This window comes from Lepidochelys olivacea, assembly GCF_965140295.1.
Source record: "Lepidochelys olivacea isolate rLepOli2 genome assembly, chromosome: 2".
NCBI classification, from domain to species: domain Eukaryota; kingdom Metazoa; phylum Chordata; order Testudines; family Cheloniidae; genus Lepidochelys; species Lepidochelys olivacea.
Window position 1 is genome coordinate 230,473,634 of NC_140412.1, and position 21,441 is coordinate 230,495,074.

At 43.8% G+C, this 21,441-nt stretch overlaps 1 long non-coding RNA gene and 1 pseudogene across 3 annotated transcripts in view; both read left to right on the top strand.

The window, feature by feature from the left end:
• The first annotated feature begins 13,853 nt into the window (after positions 1–13,853).
• Positions 13,854–21,441, top strand: part of LOC311516694 — a 41,323-nt gene continuing 33,735 nt past the window's right edge. Inside the window, exons 1-2 of one of the 2 annotated variants that reach the window (XR_014710485.1) lie at positions 13,854–14,081; positions 16,687–16,836. This is a non-coding gene — a long non-coding RNA (uncharacterized lncRNA). Of the gene's footprint in view, positions 14,082–15,869; positions 16,113–16,686; positions 16,837–21,441 lie in introns of those variants that run through there. The other variant, XR_014710486.1, reaches the window with a different exon arrangement.
• Positions 18,478–19,373, top strand: LOC311515654 (ubiquinol-cytochrome-c reductase complex assembly factor 1 pseudogene; annotated as a pseudogene). The gene has a single exon. The product of its transcript is annotated as a ubiquinol-cytochrome-c reductase complex assembly factor 1 pseudogene (transcript).

Here is a 21,441-nt window from a genome sequence, read left to right on the forward strand (position 1 = left end):
ACCCTTCTTGAAATCCATTGTCTTTATTTTGTTATTCTCCCTCCTACCATTCCTTAGAATCATGAACTCTCTATCACTTCATGATCACTTTCACCCAGGCTGCCTTCCACTTTTAAATTCTCAGCCAGTTCCTCCCTATTTGTCAAAATTAAATTTAGAACAGCCTCTCCCCGGTAGCTGTCTCCACCTTCTGAAATAAAAAATTGTCTCCAATACATTCCAAGCTGAAGCAAAGGGAAATTAGTCTTTAGCACAGAAAGCTTGTGGCAGTGATAGGAACCCAGAGCTCTTGCTCCCAATCCAGAAACTTAATCACAAGATCATCCTCCTCTCTTACTGAAGCTCACATGGAGAGAGTCTTAGCGGCAAGAAAAAGGGGATTGCCCTAGGTGGCAACTTGCAGGGTTACCAAATTATCATCTGCAGGGAGTGGCAGCACCACATCACTCAGTCAGGGATATTTTCCTTGACCGGTTGGCTTAGGGGCCACCAAAAACATTTCCTTCCCTAGGTGGCAAAACACCTGGGGCCAGCCCTGCTCACACAGCCTGCTAAAGCTCATGTAGGCCCAGGTCCTACAGCAATTTATGCCTGTGCTTAACTCAAAACACATGGGACTATGCACATGCTTAAAGTTAAGCATCATTATAAGGCATAGAAGGACTGGGGTCTGAGATACGAGATTTCCCTGGCAAATTATGATCTTGGTGTATTTGATATCTATATGTAATATCCTTTCCAATAGCTTTGCTATAGAAATATAGTCAATTGTTTTACACTGAGGATAAAAAAATATCAAAAGATCCTCTTAAGATACTTTCCATATAACAATTCCTTCCTAAATATAAAATCTTAGGTTATTAAGGTGAAATCATTTGAAATATCAAATGCTTTGCTGTTGTTTTTCCATTGTGCTGAGTGTGAACAGTGGCCTCTCTTGTCCGTTTGACTCCAAACAGAGAGTGAATGGTCCCAAAGCACTAGCACACCCTATTATACCTAGAGAGGGAAATAATGAAATGTTTTAAAACTACATCGCCTGACACTTTGTTTAAAACACTGATCACATTTCAATTAATGGAATAGGGTTAGGGTTTTTAAAAACGTGCATTGTGTAAGTTTGAGGTGGAATTTTCCAAAGCTCTTAAGTGTTGGCCAGACCGGGAGCTTTTCTCATTGACTGTGATGGGAGTAGGGTTTGATCAATGCCGAAAGCTTTCGAAAATCCCAACCTTGGAGTTCTAGTGAGTGGCACAGTACAATTTTTTCTTTTCTCAATATTTGCCTGGGGCTTTATAAAGCAAGAAGCTTCTCTGATACCTTCTAAATTTAACTCCCAACATTTAAGTCTTTGTTGATCCTGTGGCACATATTAGAACCAAAATAATAAGATCTATTATGTACTGGAAATACAAAAGGCTCAAATGGCTGATGTAGATTGCTGTAAAGGACTGATCAGTAGAGCCCTGCAAATCTGCGGATATCCGCTTTATATCTGCGGATTCAGATATCTGCGGACCATGTTTGTGGATCGGGATTGGACGCATATACAAATTTTGTATCCGCACAGGGTTGTACTGATCAGTCAGATGCTGAGCACCTGCAATTCTTGTAGATTTCAATGGGAGATCTGGGAATGCAGCACTTCTCTTCCCAGATTCAAATCCTAATAACTGAAGAATTCAGTCTGTAATTAAGCTTGTAGACCACTAGATGTTACTGTTTCTGTACATGCAATATAGCTTGGTTAGCACCACTTTGCACTGGAAATCAGGCAGTTATTCTGTACCAACTGAAATACATGCATGGCTACATCCACAAAGGTATGTAGGTGTGGTAATGCTGAGTGTTGCCACACCTAACTTTTAGATATCCAGAAAATCACTGGGATTCACAAAGCCTGAGTTCAGTGCCTAGGGCTCCCCATACAATGAATGGGGAGAGATAGGCACCTGCGAATAGGATTCATGGAACCCAGCAGGGTCAGCGGCTTATCTTCTAAGCTAGCCAATGGAAGATGCCAAGTCAAAGGGAAGTGGGGGTATGCTAAACCCTTATCCTCTCTTGGAGATAGGCTCCTCCTTCTGCTTGGGGTCTCAGCTGCTGTCTTGAAGGTAGGTGCCTCTCTTACCTTAGCAAGAAGAAGAAGCAGCAGCAGCTGCCACTCCCTCATCTCTTTTAGCCCAGGTGTTAGGGTATTCACCTGGGTTGTGGAACTCCCCCCTCCTTGAATTCTGCATGCAGATGTGGTTTCCCCCTCTCAAAAAAGATATATTGAAATTGGAAAAGGTTCAGAAAAGAGCAAAAAAATTATTAGGGGTATGGAACAGCTTCCATATGAGGAGTGATTAATAAGACTGGGACCTTTTATCTTGGAAAAGAGACGATTAAGGGGGGATTTGATAGAGGTCTATAAAATCATGAGGAGAAAGTAAATAAGGAAGTGTTATTTATTCCTTCTCATAACACAAGAACTGGGATCACCAAATGAAATTAATCGGCAGAAGGTTAAAAACAAACAAAAAGAAGTATTTTTTCAAACAATGCACATTCAACCTGTGGAACTCCTTGCCAGGGGATGTTGTGAAGGCCAAGATTATAACAGGGTCTAGTTCTAAAAAAGAACTAGATACATTCATGTAGAATAGGTCCATCAATGGCTATTAGCCAGGATTGGCAGGGATGGTGTCCCTAGCCTCTGTTTGCGAGAAGCTGGGAATGGGCAACAGTGGATGGATCATTTGATGAGTACCTGTTCTGTTCATTCCCTCTGGGGGGACCTGGCATTGGCCACTGTCGGAAGACAGGATACTGGGCTAGATAAACCTTTGGTCTGACCCAGTATGGACATTCTTATGTTCTCTACCTGAGGGGAAACAGGATTTTAATTGGGCTCCGCCACCTTTCGGGAGAGTGCCCTAACCACTGGTCATTGCGATATTCTGCTGAGGGGCTCCCTCAGTCTCTTCTTTTGAAGCTAAATAATCATGAGTCACCATGTCAGGACAAAAAGGGAGAAAAGTGAGTACGGGTGGTGGTGGTGAAAGCCCTTAAAAAGGAAGCTTGAAATGGAAGTTTCTATCCAGAAACTGACGGGCAGCCTCTAAGCAGGAAGCTGTCTGTGAAAGGCTGGATCCCTTCTCTGACAGGGGGCATGCTGGGAAACTGTTCTGAGGTACCAGGTCACTCATATTAGAAAAAGGAATGTGTCTGATAAGTGCAAAGCTGGGGGTTGCATCTTCATGTCTATTTTCTGTGTACCCTGTCGGTGTTTATTTCCACTCACTCGTTCAGCTTGGAATCGGTGGTTTTTCTATTCAACTTTTTGTTGATGTTCACCCCAAGCAGGTCTCCAGGGTGCAGAGTGTGTGGAGTGTGTGTGTGTGCCAAAGTTAACTGATAACTGGGGGCTGTTTTCATCCTGTTGGGGGTGATGAACCAGAGGGGAAAAGTCAGAGCGTCTGGTAGTTAAGAACTCAGGGGAGACAGATCTGGGGAGACTTGGAACCGGAAGGGAGTGTTGGGGCCACCCTGCAAGGAATGACTAGGCTGGTGAGAGCCTGGGTGAGACTTTATGTTTGAGGGTTGGCTACTGGTGTAGGGCTGTGAGCCAGAGCAGCATAGCATTAGGGCAGAGGCAGCAACAGAAACACAGGTGTCCAGGGAACTTTTACTGCAAAAACATAGGCGCCAAGTGATTTTAGGCACCGACAGATTTTGGGGGCAGGGAACAAGGGGTTTTGTGAACCCATGGGGCCTGGTTCTGGGATTTAGACACTTAAAGTGGCACTTTTTGTACATCTGGCCCTTACTGTTTACAGTTCAGTTAGCATTGTTCCAAAAGGAATAACTTTGGAATGTTTAGCACAATGACAGTTACATTACCAGCCTTCTGCTCAGGGAACGCATACCGAAGACCAAGTACTAAAGGAAATGAAAAGGCAACTGAGGGTGCGGCTCCCATTGAGCTGGGAGGTGTGATTTCCAGCTTGCGTAGATGTACCCGCGCTAGCCATACTCAAGCTAGCCTGCTAAAAATAGCTGTGTAACATGGGTAGTGGCTCAGGTTAACTGCTCACGTACTCACTCACCCAGACTCCCTGGGTATGTACTCAGGCAACTAACCTGAGCTGCCTCCCAGGCTACCCCAGATGCACTGCTCTTTTATGCATGCTAGCTCAAGCAGAGCTAGTGCGGGTACATCTACGCACACTGGGCATCACACCTCCCAGCTCAAATGTAGCCACACCCTTAGCCTAATAAAACCAGTGATGCTGGGATTCAGCTATCTGCATCTAAACATGTAAAATGCAAAGCAATTGCTTCATCTCTTTCTCAATAGCTTTTTAAAACAGCTTGTTCTCGAACAAAGAGCTGCCACTGTTGATTTAATCTTAACACAGGAGTTTGGTCATGAAGTAATTATAGGTGAGCCAGTAACAAATAGTCACCACCATATAAACAAGTCCATAATCCATAAGGGAGGAAAGATACTGAAAACTAGCATGGCGACACTAACCTTCAGAAAGAGGAATTAAAAATAAAGGCTAGTCAAACACAACATGAAATCAAAAGTGAGGGAAGCAGACAAGAGAGGAAGCAGGAAGGGCAAATAAAAAGCCAGGATAGTTAAACTGAAAGGCGTAAGAAGTATTTGGGCCAGACAAATGTAGAAATCCAGGTCATGTGAGAGAATGGCCAGTGGATCCATGCAGCCATGTGATTAACTCCACCCTGCCCACACTGTTCCAATATTCCAACCCCACGGCAGCTTGGGCTCAATGAACCTCCACACAGCTATTCTCTATGGTGTGAAGCGGTGCAGACCTCCCCTCTTCGGTTTCAATAATCCTGCCTCACCCTCCTTTCCCCACCCGCAAGCACACAATTCCAGAGATGAGGGCAAGGTCAGATTTTGCACTTCTGGAGGTAGGAACGCCAACCAGAGTGATGGAACATTCCTTGGTTTCTGTTCTTTGACTCCTTCATGGCCTACCGCTTAGTTTCTCTGTGCTTCAGTTCCCATCTTTAAAATGAGGATTATAGACATATACCCCCCTACACACAGGGGTGTTGTAAGACTATGTGAGTTGCTATAGCAATAGGGACCATTTAAGTACCTTACACCAAATTTTTGCCCCCTCCACACAAATTCCAGTTTCTTCTCTGCTTCTGTGATATTTATCAACCTAATGCACAGTTGGTTGGTCTCTGAACAGCTCAACAGTTCAGAATGAGCAATCTGAATCACAAGCAAAGAAAACACAAAGCAAAGGGCAAGGAGAAAGTTTTATAATTGTGATCAGCCTGTCTTCTCAGCATTTAATTTAAACCAGAACTCCGTTTCTTAGTGCCTGTAGCAATCATCCTGCTCAAGGAAATGAAAATATACTTAGTAAGCTAATACATGTGAATCTGTTTGGGGAGATATTTATTTATGAGCCTGGCACTTCAGGGTGTTTAGAGGGTAATTTCAAACTGTGAGGACTGTGCTGTGTAAATTTAGAAGCCATTTTTCTAAATGTCAAGTATTTATTACATGAAAAATCATTTTGAGCGCAGAGCAGCTCCCCTCGGAACTGTAATGCATTTTGGGGAGAGCTTTGTGGATGAATAGAAATAATCTTTGAGAAGGGACAAGAAAATGTTTTGTGTGAAATTGCATTGTGTGTGTAGTAACAGGAAAAAATGAAGAGGGCAGGATGGGCAGACAGATATTTTTCTCTGTCTCCTGCACTGGGTCAAGTTAAACGCAATGTAAAATATAACTGGATCTGGCTTTCAGGGAAAGGCCATGATGTATGTTACTGTGCCTGATAATATCATAAATTCTGGGAATTAATTGAACCAAGGTGAAAATCATAGCAAGGACTGTGCTCACAAAGGTGCTTAGGCACCTAAGTTTAACGTTTAGGTGCCAATGACATTCTCAAAGCCACGGCTCAGCTGCCACCTAACCCTACAGGTGCCCAAATCCCCATGGTGCCTAAGTTTCCATTGGTGGGCATGTGCAAAGCTGCCTAAGTCCTGATGCTGTCCTACCATTAAGGAGCAGCTCTGAGTCCTAGAACAAACCAAAGTTCTGCTAGTTCCTGAAGGGAATTCTCCCACTATCTCACCAACAGAACTCCAGCTTGTAGGTGTGCTCAGAGCAGGCCTACAGGCTCAGGACCGGCCCAAAAGATAGTGGGCATGTGTATGCTTCCAGATTACCCCCTACCCCAGTGGTTAGGGAATTCATGTGGGATATGAGAGACTCTGTCTGAATTCCCCCTCTGCCTGATTTAGAGTGGAGTCCTGAACCCAAGTCTCCCATATCCTATATTTGCTGCATTCAGTTTTCTTTCCAAGTTCCTGATGTCTTTCTTAATTACATGGTTTTGTTTGCTGTATGAGAGACCCTGTCTGAATTCCCCCTCTGCCTGATTTAGAGTGGAGTCCTGAACCCAAGTCTCCCATATCCTATATTTGCTGCATTCAGTTTTCTTTCCAAGTTCCTGATGTCTTTCTTAATTACATGGTTTTGTTTGCTGTCACACAAGAGCGTAATCAGTGGAATTCCCCAGTGTGCATCAGGCTATTCAACATCACTACTGTGAAACCCTTTATTCTAGCACCTGGGAGGTACCCTTCCTTTTGTCTGTGTGTGGGAATGGGGGTCACATATTACTCTGGCCACATTCCTCATTGTGGAGTCACTATTCAGTATCACTCACCTCTTCCTTTTGGTGACCCCTGGTTAGTGTTTGCTTTTCCGTCAGTGGTCAGCCTACTCACTTCCCCTAGACTCCTCCTAACCTGGACTTCTAAGTTGTCAGGGGCAGAGTAATTAATGTTACTGGATCTATTTTTCTGTCTATAAAAAAACTGAAAATAAAATATTTTAAATAAATGAACATAAGAACACAAGAAAGGCCATACTGGATGAGACCAAAGGTCCTTCTAGCCCAGTATCCTGTCTTCCAACAGTGACCAATGCTAGGTGCCCCAGGGGGAATTTACAGAACAGGTAATCATCAAGTGATCCATCCCCTGTCACCCATTCCCAGCTTCTGGCAAACAGAGGCTAGGGACACCATCCCTGCCCATCCTGGCTGATAGCCATTGATGGACCTATCCTCCATGAATTTATCTAGTTCTTTTTTGAACCCTGTTATGGTCTTGGCTTTCACAACATCCTCAGGCAAAGAGTTCCACAGGTTGAATGTGCATTGTGTGAAAAAATACTTCTTTTTGTTTGTTTTAAATCTGCTGCCTATTCATTTCATTTGGTGACCCCTAGTTCTTGTGTTATGAGAAGGAGTAAATAACACTTCCTTATTTACTTTCTCCACACCAGTCATGATTTTATGGCTCTATAAATATTTCCTTTCCACTCTTCCTACAACATTTTTTCTTCACTGATAACACGTCCCTCCATCTTCATTCCCCACCACTATTTCATATGGACTCCCATGCTGTCATGTCTCCCTTGATGATTCCTCTCTGGCTTGGTTTTATCACCAGTTTCTCTCCTGAATAGAAACTAGCTTACACAGCATAGACATCTAGCCCTCATGATCTCCATGCATAGATCGGAATACTATTTACATGTTTATCTTATACTGGACTGCCTTGGAAACTTCAATATCCATTCTTCATAGCAGTTATTGCTTACATCAGGGTCTCTTTCTTGTATAGTTGGGCACTTAATGCCATGCACTCTACTAGTCCATGAAACACTCAAACTGCAGTTCACTGATAGATTACACAGCAATTAATACCCACTCAGAACCAACTCTCTCTGTGTCTGGGGTCACCCTGCTAGCTCTCTCTCAGCTGATCTCTTGTCCTCTGGCTTTGTATCCAATAGCCTCAGCAAATCACCCAGCTCCTCCAAAGCACAGTCAGCATAGTTACCTTGAGTCACACCTCAGTTCACACTCTAGAGAGTCACTTCACTTTAATGGACGGCAGTTTAGATGAATTTAGAAACAGCTATAAGTTAATGTTCACAGAGTTTCTATTTCATACTCACTGTTAAATGTCTCAGCAAAAGTGATTCTCCACTTCGGAAATTATCTGTATTACAGTAAAACCTACAGGCCCTAACAAAGGCAGGTTGCCTCATACAATGGGACCCGTTAAAAAACATAGTAAGAGATGAGACAGACAAAGGCTAGAAGGGAAAAGAGAGGAAATGACTTGCCCAGGGTCACAGAGTGGGTCAGTGATAGGACTAGACCCAGCTCTTCTGACTCCCTGTCCAATGACTTGTCCCTAAGACCACTTGGGCTTCCTTTAAAGGCCCCTTTATTATTCAGTGGTGATTACTGCACATTTGATGAAGAACAGTTTACTTTTTACAATAATTCAATCTGGGACCACTGCAACCCATCCCTTCCACTTCAGGTTGTTGATAGTGCCACAGCTAATCTTTCTACAATCCTTTTTGTACTATCCACCTACAATTTATTAAGCCAGGATGTTTAATTTTTAAAAAATGACTTCTCACTCCTGAAAGAAATGGAGATGGTCATCCTTTGGAACTCTGCTGTTTCCTGTGTCCCAGAGCCCAGGCTCTAAGACATTATCGTTGTTTGCCTTGGTAATGTAGTTATTGACCGGGTGGTGCTCAATGATTGCTGTGCTGAGTGCCAGAGAATAAGAATTGGCATCTGGAATACGGTTTTTCACCTGCAATGTGTGCACTGCAGCTATACGAACAGTGGAAGGAACAAATGGGGCTGAAAACACTGAGAAGACATATTCCAGTCCTCTGCACTGCACAGGGGTTGAATTTATTAATGATGAAGTGCGCAACTTCAGAAGCATTGAAGTTATATCCCATAGGAAGCTCAATTGTAAAGGGTGCTTCTTTGATAGGTCCAGAATGTAGAATTCAGAGGATCCAGTCCTATCTCAAAGACTTTGTGTTATCAAAAATGAAATGCAAACCATTTCCCATCCTAAACCAGTAACAGAACATAAATACGTATGTCTGGATACCACCAGTAAAGACACTGGGAAGTGTGACAAAGCTCTGTCCTTGCCTCCGTGGGTCTCCCGTTTCCTGGCGGATTTCACTAGCCTCAGAGGCTCACTGTGACCCTCCATGTAACCCTTCTTTCTCTAGAGACAAGGGTCACAGTCTACTGAGCCATTTTCATCATAAGTCAGCAAGGGAGGTGAGGAGAAGTTATCCTTCCTTGCACAATCTCTGTTGTCTCCCAGTCTCAGTGATTAATCAGGGGGCAAAGGTGGGCATGGGGTGGGGGGGAAAGCCCAGGCCGACCCTCTACTCTGGGCTCCAGCCCAGGGACCCTAATAGTATCAGCTATGGTAGCTGACCTTTTAGAAACATGACATGTACAATTCCCTGGGCTACTTCCCCCACAGCAGCCCTCACTTCCTCAAGCTCCACTTCACGCTCCTTCCTTGTGCCTGATATGGTGTGTACTACTCAGCCTCTTAAAGAGCGCAACTTCCTTCCACAGCTCCTGACATGCACCCCCACCTGACTGGCTGGGAGGCTTTTAACTAGTTTCAGCCAGCCCCTGATTGGCTTCAGGTGTCCCAATCAACCTAGCCTTCTCCCTGCCTTCTGGAAAGTTCTTAATTGGCCCCAGGTGTCTTAATTGACCTGGAGCAGCTTCCATTTCACTTAACCTAGTACCAGGGATTTGTTTAGCCTGGAGCTAATATATCTATCTCCCACTACTTTTCTATAGCCATCTGGCCTTGCCCCGTCACAGAAGGTAAGTGCAATGTGGTTATGACATGGTGAGAGAATACAAAAATAATTTCTGAGCAGGCTACCAGATGGCCCGCACTGTAAGACTAGTAGCACTTCAGGTACACCTACACTTTGAACTTGGGGTGTGATTTCCAGTTCAGGTAGACTTACCTGCATTAGCTCTGATCTGTCTAGCACACTGTAGCCACGGCAGCGAGAGTGGCTAGCCATCCCCAGCTACCTACCTACTAGCCCAGACAAGCTCATACTAGGGGCCCCTCTTTCCTCCCACCGCATGTGCCACCCCAGGCACATCTCTATTCTTAGAGTGCTAGCTTGATGAGTTATTACACCTCCAGTTCAGAGTGTACACACACTCTTGGGGGCATGGTGCCTCTCTCTCTATTTGTTTCCTCATATGGCTTTCCCATGGTGAAGGAGGTAATCAAGTGATGTGCCTATGGTCACACTGTGCTATTCCTTCTCCTTGTTTCTGAATGCTAAACTATATTAAAGACAGCTTGAAATATATCAGTATTTTCCTGCCATATCATCTCCAGCTAAACAATTTATGTCACTGCCACAGGGGTGTTTTATGAATGGGAGGTGAAGGATTCCCATGACAATCTGTTACAATGATGCGGACCATGCTATAAAATGTTGGTGAATACCTTATTTTTGCATCATTGCACAGCAAAGCCTAACTGCATGAAATTCAGTGTCATCCACTGTATGCATCAGCTTCTCTATCACAGCACTAAAGAGGCAGGTCACTATCTATTCTTTTTAATCTCATCTCATTTATTATGTACTTTTGTACAATGGCTTGGGTGAAAGCAGAAGCTGGACTAGCTGAAGAGCTTGGGTCCCATGTAATCACCAGAGCATGCTGCTGCGGGAGTCTGTAGAGAAAGACAAAGAAGTCATGTCGGAAAGATAAGAGAGAATGGCTTCATCAAAAGGCGAGAGAAGCTGAAGCAGCATCTGTGAGAGGTTGCTCTAAGAAACTGCAATTCCATTTGATGGATGCAAAGAAGATGAGAAATTAAATGTTTCACTGTTAGAAATTTCAGAAGGAGAACTAGAGAAAGCAATTAAGCAGTTAAAAAATGGCAAGCATCCAGCCTGCTGTCTCTGTCACTGCTGCAAGGGCCACGCATAGGGCTGCTTATGCTAACCCTGTGCCACCACTCCCCTGAGGAAATGGCCCCTAGGGTAGTTGCTATGCTTTATGCTGCCAGCACAGCATAAAGTGGCTGAAATAAGGAACATTATCTGCCCCCTTCACTTCTGGATTCAAGGTGGGTTTTGTTTTGATTTTTGTCTTTTGACAGGATCAGCCCATTTCCACTGTTACATGAAACTGTGAAAGCTTCTTGAGGAGCTAACTTGTTGCCTGTTTCAACCACGGTCTGATTAGTCTACTTCCTTCAGTGCTTAATTTTTGTCAGGATTGAGCCCCGGCACCTCTGGGCTTGGCAGTTCATAGTCCCAGCACCTCTGGACTTGCTGCATCACATATGAATGTAAAAAAATTGCTTGAGCCCCAGCACCTCTTTCATTACAAATTAAGCACTGACTTCCTTCCCCTTACACTGGGCACTTCATCAGTCAGCAGTTCTCACAATCAGTGAGAATGCAGGGTAGATAAGCACTCCTACCATACTGCTTTCTACAGCTTTGAGCCTGTCCTTTGCATTACCATAGTTATGCTCACTTGCCAGGTTTTACTACCAAAGCCTCCAAAATAATCCCAGTTGTGCTGTTATTTTTTTTTTTTGGGGGGGGGGAGGTCATTTACAGAGGTAGACCAAAGGGCCACAGAAAATTTACCTCAATTACAACATAGCAGTTTAAAAACCTTCTTTAAAAACCTGCAAATAACTTTAAAAGCCCCCCCAAAGTCTTGCAGCACTGGCAATATTTTCTTCTCTCTCTTGCTAGGCAGTCTCTCTTCAACGCTGTGCTAAAGATAACATTTTATGCCCAGCTTCCACAAATCAAGGGCTGTGTGCTCCAGTGCCTTGCCCTAATATAGGCACTTTCACCTGTGCACAGTGAGTGTAGAACATCACCACCTGTTAAAGAGAGTGAATACTGCTGGGGTGGCATTTTATACTGCCTTGTGCTCAGGTGCAAGTGATTTAGCCGTAAAGCTGTAGAAAATGAGGCCCTCAGAATTGAGTAGCCTCAGCAAAGAGCCACAACATAAATTATCTGCTGAATCAACACCTCCCCCTGCTAATACAATAATACCTGTTTTTTATATTGTACTTTTCATCAGTTGATTACAATACAAAATTGCTACTGTCCTTAGTGACCATTTTCCCTACCTTGTGCCTCACAAAATTTCTCTTAGGTCAGTACATTTTAATTCATTTCACTTTCTCACTAAATGCCCCTCTTTACCAAATTTGTCTGTATTGACAAGTATGACAACAGATGAACAGCAGCAAATGTCCATACATGCCTCTGAAAAGTAACAGCAGAAAAACACCACAGCCATCATACAATTTAGTACCAGGAGGTTTTAGTGGTGAAGCTTTTCACTCTGTACATATGTGATATTGAAGTTCTGATGGAGACTTCAGTCCTGCAAAGAGCTCTTTCTGCATACAGCCTTATTGACTCCAACAGAAGCCCATGCAGACACAGGGATCTAGCTATACAGAACTCGTTGCAGGATTGGCACCTCAGGCCCAGAGCTGATAAGGGACTTAGATGTGGCAATGCTGAATTTTGCAAAAGTCTAACTCTTAGGCACCATGAAAATCACTGGAATCCATAAAGCCTGTGTTAGGCCCCTTGATTCCCTATACAATGCATGGGGAAAGCAGGCACCTAAGAGGGTGATCCACAAAAGACTACTGATAGGTGGGGAGCTGCCTACGCTAGCCAGAGGAAGATGGCAATGGAAGATGTGTCCTAAGCTATTCCCTTTTCAGAAAGTGAGGCATCTAAGTCTGGACTGCAGGGAGGTGCCTGTCTTTGTTAGTGAGCCACAACCATGGAACCCCTCTCCTGGAGTTATGTGTTTCAGGCTCCTAAGCCATTTCTTGCAAGACATGATTTAGACACTTGGCTACCACCACACAAATCTTGAGGGAGAAGACGGCAACTTCCTTATGTACCTTAGCCCAGTGCCTATGATCTAGGACACCATGAGTCTATTCCCCCTTCTGCCTAGGAAGGGTAAAGGCTTTGAAGAGGGGTTTCCTACTTCTCTGATGAGAGTAACTGACACTGAACTATGGGCTATTCTAACGTGGGGCTGTGTTGAACTATTAGTTGGGCCATAGAGCAAGTGAGAACCTCTCCACAGCCCAGTGATTAGGGCACTCACCTGAGGGGTGGGAGATCCCTGCTCAAATATTTTCTTCTCCTCAGGCAGAGGGAGTAAATGAACCTGGGCCTCCTACATGCTGTGTCAGTGCCCTAACCACTGACTTAAAAATGATGAGGGAGGCAACCTCTTCCATCAGTTCACCACCCACAACCATTTTGTGTGGAGCTAGGTGTACTCAGAGCACGTCTACCCGATCAGCCCCATAGGCAGTACCGGATTTACCATGGCGCCAATGGCTCCACAGCGCTGGGCCCAAGCTCGGAAGGGGCCCCATAACACTCACTTCCTCCCCTCTCGCAGCGCTGCAGAAGTGGAGGTTCTGAGAGTGAGGAGCCTCGGAGCAGCAGGGATCCAGCCTGAGAGCTGAGAACCCACGGGGCCCTGGGAACTGTAGTTCCTCGGCCAGCTCCCTGCCTATAGAGCTGGCCCTGGAGCAGGGAAGGAACTACATTTCCCAGCATTCCCTTGGCAGCGATCAACGGGAAAGGGAGTGGAAGCTGAGACCCCATGTGCTGCAGCTTGCTGTGGATGCAGAGCTGGCTGCTAGAAGGGGGTGGCACTGTGAATGAATTGTGCGCCTTGGTGGCTGAACACAAGACAATGAAGGGCCACCCAGCTAATTAGTGAAGCTGTGCAGGCCTGGCTCCACTAATTAGGTGCCTGGATCCTGGAGAAGACACACATGTGAAGTGAGGTGGTGGCCCTGGTGGGAATAGGGTGTAGGTGGGAGGGGGCAGTGGGGTGAGAAGGGGGAGTGGGGGGAATTTGGGACATGCAGGGCTGCCACGGCCAGAGAAAGAGGTGACTTTCCCCAGCTCTAGGGCTGCAGCTGCTGGAGAAAGATGGCCCTCCTTCCCAGCCTCAGCAATGTGGCTGCTGTGGTGGGGGAGATACCCCCCTCCACCCCAGCTTGAGGGCTGCCACGGTGGGGGAGAGAGGGAGAGACCCCCTGCTTCTTCCCAACCCAGCTCGGGGGCTGCCATGGCAGGGGAGAGAGGCCACATGCATCGCATTAGAAAGGTAAGACTACTGATATTAAAATATGGGTTGGGTGCTTTTTATTTTTAGAACAAAAAAAGCTAATAATTGTGGTTTTTTTATATAGTTCTTTTATCCAAAGCGCTTTACAATAGTTAGCTAACAGTACAAACAACATTTGGAAAGATCATTAAGTGGTCCGCCAAGACCCTCAGCAATTTTCAAGTGGTCCATGAAAAAAGTTTGAGAACCACTGCTCTAGAGCCCCTTAGGGACTGAACTGCAATTGCCAAAACATATTTGAATCAGACCAGAGAATTAGTAATGAAAGGATACATTTTTGTCAGTTTCTGACAATGTTTAAAAACAAACCATTTCTTTTCTTTGTTATGCAAACAACTGAAGATGCATACCTGAGAAACAAAGAGAATAATAGGTCCCAATTATATGTGGCGTTGCTAATCAGATATGCCTTTCTGCATCAAAAAGAAAATTCTCTAGAATGTTTTAGAGCACTTAAGCAAGCTGAAGTGTTTATCTGATGAGATGCCATTTGACTTGAGATATCGTACACTAATTTTGAAATATAAGAGCACCATGGGGTCTGCTATTTGCTATGCTGATGTCAAAGCATTGCCAAATATTCAGAAATGCAAATGCCAGTTTCTCAGCGGCTGTGATCTTAAGGCATATTTTCACATATAATCCTGCTTGCTAACTAAAACCTGTCTTTGAAAACACTCCCTTATGGGTGATGAAACCTGATGGATTGTTAATCTAGGGGCAGTAGGTCTCTGTAATCTCCTCAAAGAGAAGTAAGAGTAGGTATGTCAACAAGTTTTCCCACAAAGTTTGTGATTCCCTCAGAATCTAAGCTCCTGTTTAAAAAAGAAGAAAAATTGGTGTCCCTTCTTTGTATGAAATTAGTCTTAACTATAGAAACCAGCACACTGCTATTTTCTTTAGTCGGTGACTGGAAAGAATGAAGAAGAAGAATATGAACATTAATATCTCACATTATCTCAGATACTATGGTGATGAGCATGCTCTAAGAACCTGTATGGAACGGAGTAGCGCACAAAGCACTAGACTGAGCCACCTGGATACTGGATGGTAGAATTTTGCCAAAATTAAAATGTTGTTCAGCCTGGAGCCTGTAAATGGGTCTGAAATTGTTTAACCACGTGAGGGAAACGTGACACCATCCTGAAAGTTCTACGGCTTTACAGTTCAAATTTTACTTGGGGCAGATCCTTGCGAGTATTCCCATTACACTCACAGTAACTCAGGACTGAATGTGCACCACTGTCTTTGTGCTTTCTTCCTATCACGGACACTAAACTGACTCATATTGTTACTTATCTAGCAAAGTAAGAGGAAATCCTGGGTATTAGGTGTGTAAGCAGAGTCAGGATGAGCTCCACCCTGACATCTGGTGGTGAGGTGTGGCAAGTTGTGGAAAAGAACTTCAGGGGCTGATCTCATTTGCATAGGCACACCCACTCCACCTAGAATGAGGCCAGAGCTGCCCAAATGGTCACTTTGGCTGCTGTGGGATCCCCAGTGTCTCTGTTATTGGGGCAGGAAGAATAAATTATTACCCTGTTTATGGGAATCAAGGACAGTGGAACTGTACTTGGCCTTTTGTTATGATGGAGGGACTCACTATCAACTAAGTAGCACTCGCTAGGCAAGGGACATGGGTTCTAAAACTCTGTGAATTGAGAGAGGCTGGGAACAGGTATTAATACCTGGTGGTATGGGCCCTGCTGCTGAGGGCCTTACATGCTAATTGCACTTCCTCCTCTCTCCACTGTGGAATATCAGAGCTAATTTTTATTCCATTAGGAGTCTAGTTACAGGCTGCTGAGCTGAATTCACTTTGGGCTAATGGTGCACCAGCACTGTGGCTCCCTTACTACAAGCTGAAATTACAAAAGAGCTGAAATCGCTGAGTGTTGTGTTAAGTAGTGGGGGAGCCGTTTGCGGCACGGTGAGCAGAGTGGCTGGCGGAGCAGAGCAGTTTGCAGGACAGCGAGCGGAGCGGCTGGCAGAGCAGAGCCCCATGGAGAGGTGGGGCCATCAGTGTTGGACCACATAAGGTGCCCCCTAACACCCTTCCCCCCCAATCTCCACCCAGGTTGGGAGGTAAAAACTCTGCAGATAAACTTTTGAACTCTGGGCCTGCCCTGAGCAAGGACAAAGACTTTTGGGTCGTTGGACTTTGGGTGATTTTGGGTTGCTAGACTCAAGAACCAAAGGGAAAGAACATGCCCCAATTTGCTTGGGGTGGATTTTGCTCGTGGGTTGTGTTATGAATCCTGTTGGTGGTGTTTCCCCAACATAATGCCACATTGTTTCTCTCTGTTATTAAAAGGCTTTTTGCTACACTCAGACTATGTGCTTGCAAGAGGGGAAGTATTGCCTCTTGGAGGCGCCCAGCGGGGGTGGTATATATTTGTCCCAGGTCACTGGGTGGGGGCTCGAGCTGGTTTTGCATTGTGTTGTTGGAATGGAATCCCTAGATACTGAACCCGGCCCTCGTTGCTGCTAACTCTGACGGGCAGAAGGGTTACAGGTGCATATGAAATAAGGGTTTAAAATGGAATAACTTTATTATCATCATACTTTCCTCTTTCTTCTCCAGGTATTTCAAAACATCTTTAGGCAACAAACAAGTAAAAACGGTGTAATTTGCCTAACCAGCTCACATGGCCCCCCCTGCTGTGGGACCAGGACCCTATAAAGACAGTGGAGTTACCCCGTGTATAACCAGTTCTGTCCAAAGCCTGTTGAAGTGAGTGGGAGTGTTTTCGTTGTCTTTAATAGGCTGTGTATAGAAGCAAAGGACCCCATTCTAGACTCGAGGAGCAAAGTGCATTCTATGCTGCACTGGTTTACTGTTGTGAGAAGGTCTCACATTACCTAGTGAATAAGCAACACTTCCTACAGTACCGAACATTTTCTGAGAGGCTTCCCACCCACTTACTAAATGTAAACCTGCTTTGCTTACAAAGGCTGAAAATATTGGGCAGTATGGTTACAAAAGCAAGGCACTTCTGAATTCAGCAGGAATTTTGGATGTGCACAGAACACAGACAGGACTGGTTCCCGCATGGTTACAAAACTGCAGTAAAGTGGAACAAGTTTCAGCTTGTGTGATTGGAGGATGTCTGGATCCATATTATAAGACTGTCCTACATAAATGAGGAAAAGTTGAGGTGTCTTTGTTATTCTTTTGTTCCACTCTTCATTTCTGTGGGGAATTTGCCAGTGCAATATTACTGTCTTCCTTTTAAACAAGCAAAACTAAAAAAAAAAAAAAATGGTAATGGCTGTTGAAAATAGCAATTCCAGCCCTGGGACAATGCCAGCATTTGTTGCTCAATTTTATCTTACTTTTTCTACAGCAAATTACAGTGGATTGGAATATTTGATTTGGGAGAAATGAAGTAACAGCAGCCTAAATTGAGCTTGAGCACTCCTGAATTTTGAGGATGTTTCAATCTGGAAGGCAGATGCTAGATTCCCTTTCTGAATATTAGATAAACCTGGAAAGGAAAAGCCAATTTCTGCTTCCATGGCTCAGATGTGGAAATCCTTCTACATGCCTGGTTCTGTATCTAAAGCTGCCCAGGTCCTCTAGTAGAGCCTCCTCTCACTTACTTTTCATTTTAACTTCTGGTGGGATCCACATACCTCCCTTGCTAGGCTTCAGATGGAGAGGTGCACTGTCCATTTAGTCCACCCAATTCCTTCTTTGGGGGCTGCCAGGCAAGGTCACACCAGCATCCCTAATCCAGTCTGGAGAAGTCTTCTGAGGGTGATATCTGGGCCAAAGCCTTCTACTCCTTGGGCTTAGAGGGAACTATCCGCGGACCACCTGAATGGAGTTCCGTCTGCAGACTACAGTTTGAGAACCTCTGCTCTAGAGGATAAAAGTTCACATCACAAAAGCCACACCCACTACATGTACATATTTGACCTAATTTTATAAAACAGTCAGATTCTATTTGGAGAATCTCGCAAATAAGTAGCATAGAAGTGAAATCACCTGCTATTCTCTTAGACTGAAAGGCAAGGAGTGTAAACTTTCCCTCTGAAATTCATCCACTTGAGGGTTGTTCTCTTGTATGTGCCAACTTAGAATTACTGTGCCCTAGATTTCTATATGATCAAAAATGACTTTAATAAAGAAGCCATACTATTGTCTTACGGTACTCACTAAATACCTTCAAACCAGGTGTTTGTCACATTTTTACTTAATTGCTGTTTTGAAAATGTTTAACCTTTCATTTTTTGGAAAGAGAAAAGCAGCAATGATTTATTTTTTAAAAATCTTTGCTTTCTTTTAACCAATCCACTAAAATAAAAAAAGGCATTTCCAAGTCGTTCAAAACAATGAAGCAAAGAAACAAAGGGTATCCCCCCACAGGAATGGAAAATATTTGCTTGTGGTCTGCAATTGCTGGTATTTATGAAACAGAATATATATACATACATTTATTGACTTGAAGTACAGTCCAATTTTTCCCCCATCTCTATTTGAGAGCCTCAGTAAATATACAGACCATTGATAACCTTGCAGTAGAGGTAAGTCTAGGGCATTATTAACCTACTGCACTAGAAGCAATGGGATTCACCAGACCACTGAAATATAACAAATGGAAGATTAAGATAACAGCTCTGCGCATATACACTTGCTGTGTGGAGACAACTGACTACGAGGAATTCTTTCACGGGTGCCATATGCCCGATACATTGAACTCATGGTTTCTAGTAGCCCCACTTCATGTCTGTATATGTCTGGTACGAATGAAACAGGAGGGTGAAGCTGGGAAATACATGTGTCACTATATAGTTCATTCTATGTGGGAAGATGTTGAACAGCATGGTAAGGTGATGGGGATTGATTCGGTTACTCTGAAAGAAGCATGACAGAAAATTTCTATGCAGCTATATTGGGGTATGATGAGGGGATTTTGTCTGATGACCATGTACTGGCAGCAGCCCTTTGGAGAAACCTTTTCAATAAGCACGGAGGGTCCCAGGCAGCTAGTGGAGTATGTGTGCAAGCGGTTGCAGTACCTGGATGCTATAAATGGAGAGGACCGGCTACTGACTGGTGAAGTGGCTTGGCACCCTCTTGTGGAGAGTAATGCCCAAAGCATTCTGAAGCCAACTTCCCCAGTGTATAATAATGAAGGACTCTGGGACCTTCAGTCAATGAACAAGGTGTTAAAAGTCAGCTTGTACCTAAAAGTGAGGTTCTTATTCTGTGGGGTACCCAAGAAGGGAAGAAATAAATATTTGCTGTTGAAAGAATATATTTAAATAAATAGCCTTTTTGTATTGATTTTACATGTTGGTAACCTGACAGCAGTACTCTTTTGAATATTCTATCTGGGATTAGATGCTGCTAGTTCACTTGAGGAATGCCTGGCTGTTGCAGAAGCATAAAGTTGACCTTGTAGGTAGGTTCTGAGAGACAGCGTCCATCCTTTGAAAACCAGATATCTTACCAAAAGTGATAGCTACCTCAAAAACTGGGTTCTCTGCTCTTTAACTGGCAAGAGGGGAGCTGCTTCACACAGATACGACATTACTCTTTCTGCTCCATGAAAAGTTGCTAAGCACAAGGCCGAGTTCTGCGTGTTCTCAACATTGATATGCCTCTATCCTGGCTTTGAGGGGACAGAGTCTATTTTTGCATTAAAATGCTTGGGAATTGGCTGAGAAGATCTTGAAGTGATTTTTGATTAAAGCCCAGGTTAGGGTCAGACTGTGACTGGCCCTTTGCACAGATGCACAAGGAGAGGTAGGTGCAAGGAGCTGGAGCCAGGGCCAGGCATGTTCACAGTCCTTGCTAACCTCCTTGGGTACTAGCCACCAAGAGGGAGGGGATAGGGCCATGGTAGGACTATGGCTAAAAGTCACTTTAGAGTTTAGAGCTGTGCTCTAGTGATTGCTTCAGTACAGTAACATCTCAATGGTCTATTCATGTTCTCTAGGGGATAAAACTATGCTCTACCCACAAAGAAGAGGTTCAAGACCTTTTCTAGTTAACATTTTAACTAGTTAAGCAGGCAATAGTTACCCCAACAGTATTATTCAATGAAAATCTGCACCAAATAAATCAACAGAAAGTAGGGCTTTATTGCACAAACTAAAGGTCAACATGGGGTTTCTAGTTCAGCAACTGTGTTTTTTAATAGGTACGTCTTAAGGATAAAAGAAGCAGTACACAGGTATGTCTAATAAGTCTATTTCCAAACAGAAATTGCAAAAATATTCCATTACAGAACAATATGGAACTGGTACAGTGTCCTAAGAATGCATCATAACTGTGAAACCAATGTGTTTTTGACATAAAATCATTAGGCACTTTAAAACATAAAACAAAGTATAAATTAAAATCAACTGACTGATGTCTCAACAATACAACTTCACCTCAGTTTCCTGTTATAAAAGCAAGTGGTGATGCACACGTACAGTAGAGGGGCATTACATGCCTCCTCCTAAATGCTACAGACAGACAGTTATACATTATACTGTAACATCTTAATATGTAAGAACAGACAATAGCAAGTGCATATCTTAAAGCATAAGAATGTACAATGATAGATTTTTAAGAGACCTTTTTGGAAATAACATTAGCAGAGCCTACACCATCAGCATCATTTTTTCTGGTGAAATGCACAGTCCTAACAGCTCAAAGAATGTGTAATAACTAGTGTGATATTCACATATAAAAGAAACAAAATAAAAGCAAACCCAAACAATACACATTTTGGAGACATTGAAACCTCAGGCAAGGGACAAGTTTTAAACCTTTCTGAGGCCATAGTTATGTGTTATGATGCACGGAATTATCTTGAAAATGAAAATGTATGTTCACTTATAACCTTATAAACTGTCAGGTAGTTTAGAATCTCCCCATTTACCACTCTCCCTTAATTTCAGTCTGTGCATCACATGGACTAAAACAAAAGTAGAGATGGTCTGTAAAGAAGCTTAAATCGTAAATCTGCTTCAACCAGTATCTCAATTTGCAACCATGATTTTGCACCTATCAGTTTTGCAATTGTCTACAGGCACAATTAATCTCACCAAGATGTCTAACTGATATGTACAATCAGTTAGCTGGATTTCAAAGAGCTAGATTCTGGAACTGGATCTACCCATACACACCCCTGCACCTGTGTCTATCATCTTGGATTCCGCAGTGTGTGAATTCAGGAGAAGGTCTGCAGGGGTGCACTCGGGTGATCCAGCTGCAGATTAGGATGTTAGGGGACATTATTTGAACTCACAAACTATCCTTGCAAATGGGAGGCTAGGTTTTAAAATCTGTCCCTTAGTATGTCTGTAAGTTTTGTATTGGGTCATTCTGTAATAAACT